The following is a 6587-nucleotide window of genomic DNA, read 5'->3' as shown; positions in this document are numbered from 1 at the left end:
TAACCCTATGAGCAAACTCTAATATTCCCTTCTCCTCTATGTGCTTATCCAGCTTCCCTGTAAATGCATCCATTCTATTCGCCTTAACTACTCCTTGTGGTGGCAAGTTGAACATTCTAACGCCTCTCTGGGTAAGTCTGTTTCTCTTGAATGCCAGATTGGATACATTAGTGACTGTATTAATGTTTCAGAAGATGGGATGATCGAGTGAATCTCTTCCCACACACGGAGCAGGTGAAAAGTCTCTCCCCAGTGTGAGTGCATCGATGTCTCAGCAGTTCGTTTCTGATTTTAAATATCTTCCCACAGTCAGAACATTTAAAGGTCTCTCAGTGTGAACTTGCTGGTGTCTCAGCAGGTTGGATGACTGAATGAATCTCTTCCCACACACAGAGCAGGAGAACGGCCTCTCCCCAGTGTGGGTGCGTTGGTGCATCAGCAGGGTGGATGACCGAGTGAATCCCTTCGCACACGCAGAGCAGGTGAACGGTCTCTCCCCAGTGTGGGTGCGTTGGTGTGTCAGCAGAATACTTTTGCTTTTAAACCTCTTCTCACAGTCAGAACATTTAAAAGGTCTCTCATCAGAGTGAACTCGCTGGTGTGACAGAAGGTGTGATGACCGAGTGAATCCCTTCCCACACACGGAGCAGGTGAACGGCCTCTCCCCAGTGTGAGTGCGTTGGTGTCTCAGCAGGTTGGATGCCCAAGTGAATCCCTTCCCACAAGCAGAGCAGGTGAACGGCCTCTCCCCAATGTGAGTGCGTTGGTGTGTCAGCAGAATACTTTTGCTTTTAAACCTCTTCTCACAGTCAGAACATTTAAAAGGTCTCTCATCAGAGTGAACTCGCTGGTGTGACAGAAGGTGTGATGACCGAGTGAATCCCTTCCCACACACGGAGCAGGTGAACGGCCTCTCCCCAGTGTGAGTGCATTGGTGTTTCAGCAGAATACTTTTGCATTTAAACCTCTTCTCACAGTCAGAACATTTAATAGGTCTCTCATCAGTGTGAACTCGCTGGTGTGTCAGGAGGCCGGATGACTGAGTGAATCCCTTCCCACACATGGAGCAGGTGAACGGCCTCTCCCCAGTGTGACGGCGTCGATGAGTTTCCAGCTGTGACGGGTAATTGAATCCCTTCCCACAATCCCCACATTTCCACGGTTTCTCCGTGGTCCGGGTGTCCTTGTGTCTCTCCAGGTTGGACGATCAGTTGAAGCCTCGTCCACACACAGAACACGTGTACGGTGTCTCCCCACTGTGAATGGTGTGATGTTTTTTCTGGCTGTGTAACTGGTTAAAGCTCTTTCCACAGACAGTGCACTGGAACACTCTCACTCGGGTGTGTGTGTCTCGTTGCTTTTCCACTCACACTGATGTTTGAAACCTTCTCCCATGGATAGAACAGACAAACATTTCTCCTTCAACATTCAAAGGCCGATGATATTCAGGTCCTGATGAATCGAGTGACTCTGTCAGATCTTGACGTGATCTTTGGTTTGAGTTTCCCTCTGCAAATCCTCCCCTGTAAAAGTAGTTTATAAAAGTTATCACTGTAAGTACAGGATAGAAATTCAGATCAGACAACTCGACTTTCTATGGAACATTATTTCCTCTCTCATTCCTCAAAGCTGTAAATCCCCGTCCCACACACTCTCCCTCCTCCCTGTGCTGAAATCCAAACCCATCGCATCATCTTTCAGTGGCCCGAAACCATGAGTGAAAGGGTGAGAGAGGAATGTGAGAGAGGGAGTGTGAGAGTGTGAGTGTGAGTGAGTGTGAGTGTGAGAGAGTGTGAGTACAGCAGTGGGCTCGGTGTGGAGAATGAAGTGGGGCAGGTGGAGCATATTCCATTGGGGCAGCAGTGATCATAATCTCATTAGGTTTAGAACAGTTATGGAAAAGGACAGGGGACAGTCAAATGTGAAAATTCTTAACTGGAGGAAGGCTAATTCCAGTGAGTTAAAAAGGGATCTTGTCCAGGTGGATTGGTATCAAAAATTGGCAGGCAGAACAGTAATTGAACAATGGGAGGCCTTCAAGGAGGAGTGGGTTTGGGTACAGAGTAGACAGATTCCCACGAGGAGGAAAGGAACGGCATCCAAAGCTCGAGCTCCCTGGATGACTGAAGATGTAGAGATCACCATTTCTCCTTCATTTACAGACTCTCCCTGACCGATCACCATTTCTCCTTCATTTACAGACTCTCCCTGACCGATCACCATTTCTTCTTCATTTACAGACTCTCCCTGACCGATCACCATTTCTCCTTCATTTACAGACACTCCCTGACCGATCACCATTTCTCCTTCATTTACAGACGCTCCCTGACCGATCACCATTTCTCCTTCATTTGCAGACGCTCCCTGTCCGATCACCATTTCTCCTTCATTTACAGACGCTCCCTGACCGATCACCATTTCTCCTTCATTTACAGACGCTCCCTGACAGATCACCATTTCTCCTTCATTTACAGACGCTCCCTGACCGATCCCCATTTCCCCTTCATTCACAGACGCTCCCTGACCGATCACCATTTCTCCTTCATTTACAGACACTCCCTGACCGATCACCATTTCTCCTTCATTTACAGACGCTCCCTGACCGATCACCATTTCTCCTTCATTTACAGACGCTCCCTGACCGATCCCCATTTCCCCTTCATTTCCCGGCGGGTAGTGAGGGGGGGATAATGTTCACTGTTTTATATTCGGGTCTGGGGCCGCACTCGGGGTTTGTAAAGCCTGAGCCTGGGCCTGAGCCCGGACCCGGGCCCCGGGGTTTATTGAGCCTCTTGCTCCGATCCTCTGACCTGCACCGAACGCGCTCCTCCCGCAGCCTCGACTGGCCGCGCATGCTCAGGACACACTGACCGGAAGAGAGTCACTACGGCGCCTGCGCACTGGGCTCCTCTGATTCGGATAGGGCACAATCTGCACCGCGCTGCATGCTGGGTGATGCAGCCGCCATTGATGATCATAATATCAGGCCGGAAAACAAAGACATTGGAAGCAGGGAGAGCGCGTTTGGACCAAAGATAATAAAATAAACTGAAACCCCAGCCCTTCATGCCATTTAAACCGGCACAAACACACAGCGCAGACGTTCCACCAGTTTGGTGAAATCAGGAAATATTTTTTACGGTAACATTTATTAATTTCGTTTTATTAATTGTTGCAACTGACGGGTTCAATTAATGTTTATTTTCCAACTGCACCTCAGGATGTCAATTTCACCTCTAATCCCGTCCTGGTGATTAAGGAGAGTTCCGGACCAATCGGAGGAGCGGAAATCGACAGGAAGGGTGAGAGGGTGAGTTGGTCCTCCAACAAGTCGGAGTGTGTGAGGGGCGGGAGTTGAGGCACAGAATGGGCGGGTCTAAGCCCAGATGTCCCTCATCGTCTGAAACATAATATTTAAAACCTAATTTATCTTAAACTCCAGGAGACAACTCGACCTTTCTGTTGCGTCTTGAAACAGATCAAACCAGATGAGGTGGAGCAAACATTTCAACATTTGTTAGAAAAACATATTAATTATCAAAGGCAAAAATGAATCATTTGAGATAACTCAAGTCTACTGATAAAGTGAATGTAGTGGATGTTGTGTACATTGATTGTGAAAGGGTTTTTGGTAAGATGCCGGACAGGAGGCTTGTTGATAAAATTAGTACTTACCGTATTAAAAGGAATGAGGCAGTGTGGAAAGGAAGTTGTGTGAAGGGCAGAAAACAGAGAGTAGTGGTTAATGGATGTTCTCCAGACTGGAGGGATGTAAACAGTGGTGTCCCCCAGGGTCAGTGTTGGGACCATTACTAACCACAATATAGAGAATGATATGAGCTTGGGTATGTGGGACACAAGGTGAAAATCTCTAGATGACTCCAAAATTGGCACCGGGGCAACTGTGAAGAGGAGTCAGTGACTTCATTGTGACGTCCACGGGTTAGTAAATGGGCCAGGTGAAGTTTAATGCAGAGAAATGTGACGAGATGCATTTTGAGAGGAAGAAAAATGAGATGAAATGTAAACTAAATGGTGAAAGTTTAAAAGTAGAGCAGCAGAGAGACTTAGGGATGGAAGGTTCTAAATAATGCATTGTCTTATTAATTAACAAGTCTGAGAGTCAGCAACTTTAATACCTCATTAAGAAATATATGAGCAAATTCTCTTTCCTCTACCACACCAGACTAAACATGCAAATCCCCCGTGTAGACGAGATCAGCCCTCTGGATGGAACCACGGACTCCCTGAGCTTGATCTCCGGTGTCTCCAGTCCCAACTGCCCCTTACTTCAGTATCCCCTCACTTTTATACCCTGTTGTGATCCATCTCTGTCACTGGAGCTGGAACTTCCCTAATCTGTGGTTTACATGGACACATTGCTTGGTTCCCAGCAGTTACTTTTCTTCAGTAGTGTTCTCATGATCCCTGAACTACCCTGCTTACTGTTAATTAGAATCATAGAATCATAGAAAATTTACAGCACAGAAGGAGGCCATTCAGTCCATTGTGTCCGCGCCAGCCGAAAATGAGTCACCCAGCCTAATCCCACTTTCCAGCACTTGGTCCATAGCCTTGTCGGTCACGGCACTTCAGGTGCATATCCGGGTACCTTTTAAATGAGTTGAGGGTTTCTGCCTCGACCACCCTTTCAGGCAGTGAGTTCCAGACACCTACCAGCCTCTGGGTGAAAAATGTTTTCCTCAGCTCCTCAATAATCCTTCTACCAATCACTTTAAATCTATGCCCTGCCCCTTGTTTATTGACCTCTCTGCTCAGGGAAATCAGTCCTTCCTATCCAGCCTATCTCGGCCACACATAAATTTGTACACCTCAATTAAATCAATCCTCAGCCTCTTCTGTTTCAAAGAGAACAATCCCAGCCTATCCAATCTTTCCTCATAGCTAAAATTATCCAGTCCTGGCAACATCCTCGTAAATCTCCCCTGCACCCTCTCGAATGCAATTACACCCTTCCTGTATTGTGGTGACCAGAACTGTACGCAGTACTCAAGTTGTGGCCTAACCATTGTTTTATACAGTTCCAGCCTAACCTCCCTGTTCTTATATTCTATGCCGTGTCTAATGAAGGAAAGAATTCCATTTGCCTTGTTAACCACCTTATCTACCTTTCCTGCTACCTTCAGGGATCTGTGGACATGCATTCCAAGGTCCCTCACTTCTTCTACACCTTTCAGTATCCTCCCATTTATTGTGTGCTCCCTTGCCTTATTTGCCAGCCCCAAATGCATTACCTCACTCTTCTCCGGATTAAATTCCATTTACCATTTTTCTGCCCACCTGACCAGTCCATTGATATCTTCCTGCACTCTACAGCTTTCCTCCTCACTATCAACCATGCGGCCAATTTTGTATCATCTGCAAACTTCTTGATCAAGCCCCCTACATTTAAGTCCAAATCATTAATACACATCACAAAAAGCAAGGGACCGAGTACTGAGCTCTGCGGAACCCCACTGGAAACAGCCTTCCAGTCAAAAAAACACCCCTTGATCATTACCCCTTTCTTCCGGCCACTGAGCCAATTTTGGATCCAACCTGCACCTGGTTATCAGTATCTCAGTTTGGAGATTCAAACACGCACAGCCCACCAAACAAACTAGTTATTTTTTTCGCTATTCCCAATACTCTGGAATGCAGGCAGCTGGAGGCCGATCTTAAAATAGCTCCTGCCCCCCTCCCGGGGAGGAACGGTCAGTCCTGTTCCAGCATCACGCTGGGAGAGTTTGGGAAACACACGGACATGGAGCAGTTGGGATGATGTGGAGATGCCGGTGATGGACTGGGGTTGACAATTGTAAACAATTTTACAACACCAAGTTATAGTCCAACAATTTTTATTTGAAATCTGCAAGCTTTCGGAGGCTTTCTCCTTCGTCAGGTAAATGTTCAGGAGCTCCTCGAAGCCTACGCATTTATACATATAGAACAATACATGGTGTTTACAGACTGCCCCTGCAACTGCCCGTTGCCAAGGCAATCACCGTGTTCAGACAGAGAGGTGTCACCGACAGAACCCCCGAATACACATTCAACAAAAAAACAAACAGGAAAAAAAAGAGAGAGGCAGAAACATCCGGAAGGCAGAGAAAGGGGGGAGGAGGTGAGGGCCTGAGGCCGGGGACTGGGAGTCGGGGAGGGGCCTGAGGCCGGGGACTGGGAGTCGGGGAGGGGCCTGAGGCCGGGGACTGGGAGTCGGGGAGGGGCCTGAGGCCGGGGACTGGGAGTCGGGGAGGGGCCTGAGGCCGGGGACTGGGAGTCGGGGAGGGGCCTGAGGCCGGGGACTGGGAGTCGGGGAGGGGCCTGAGGCCGGGGACTGGGAGTCGGGGAGGGGCCTGAGGCCGGGGACTGGGAGTCGGGGAGGGGCCTGAGGCCGGGGACTGGGAGTCGGGGAGGGGCCTGAGGCCGGGGACTGGGAGTCGGGGAGGGGCCTGAGGCCGGGGACTGGGAGTCGGGCCTGAGGCCGCTCTCGGGTCGCTCGGTTCCTGCGCGGTTTCCAGGGGCAACGGATTCCGGGTCAAGGCCCAGCGACCGTTACTATGGGCGGCCTGGTATTATGGGATGGA

This window comes from Heptranchias perlo, unplaced genomic scaffold (assembly GCF_035084215.1).
Source record: "Heptranchias perlo isolate sHepPer1 unplaced genomic scaffold, sHepPer1.hap1 HAP1_SCAFFOLD_702, whole genome shotgun sequence".
In the NCBI taxonomy this organism is placed as follows: Eukaryota; Metazoa; Chordata; class Chondrichthyes; order Hexanchiformes; family Hexanchidae; genus Heptranchias; species Heptranchias perlo.
This window is presented reverse-complemented; position numbering follows the sequence as displayed.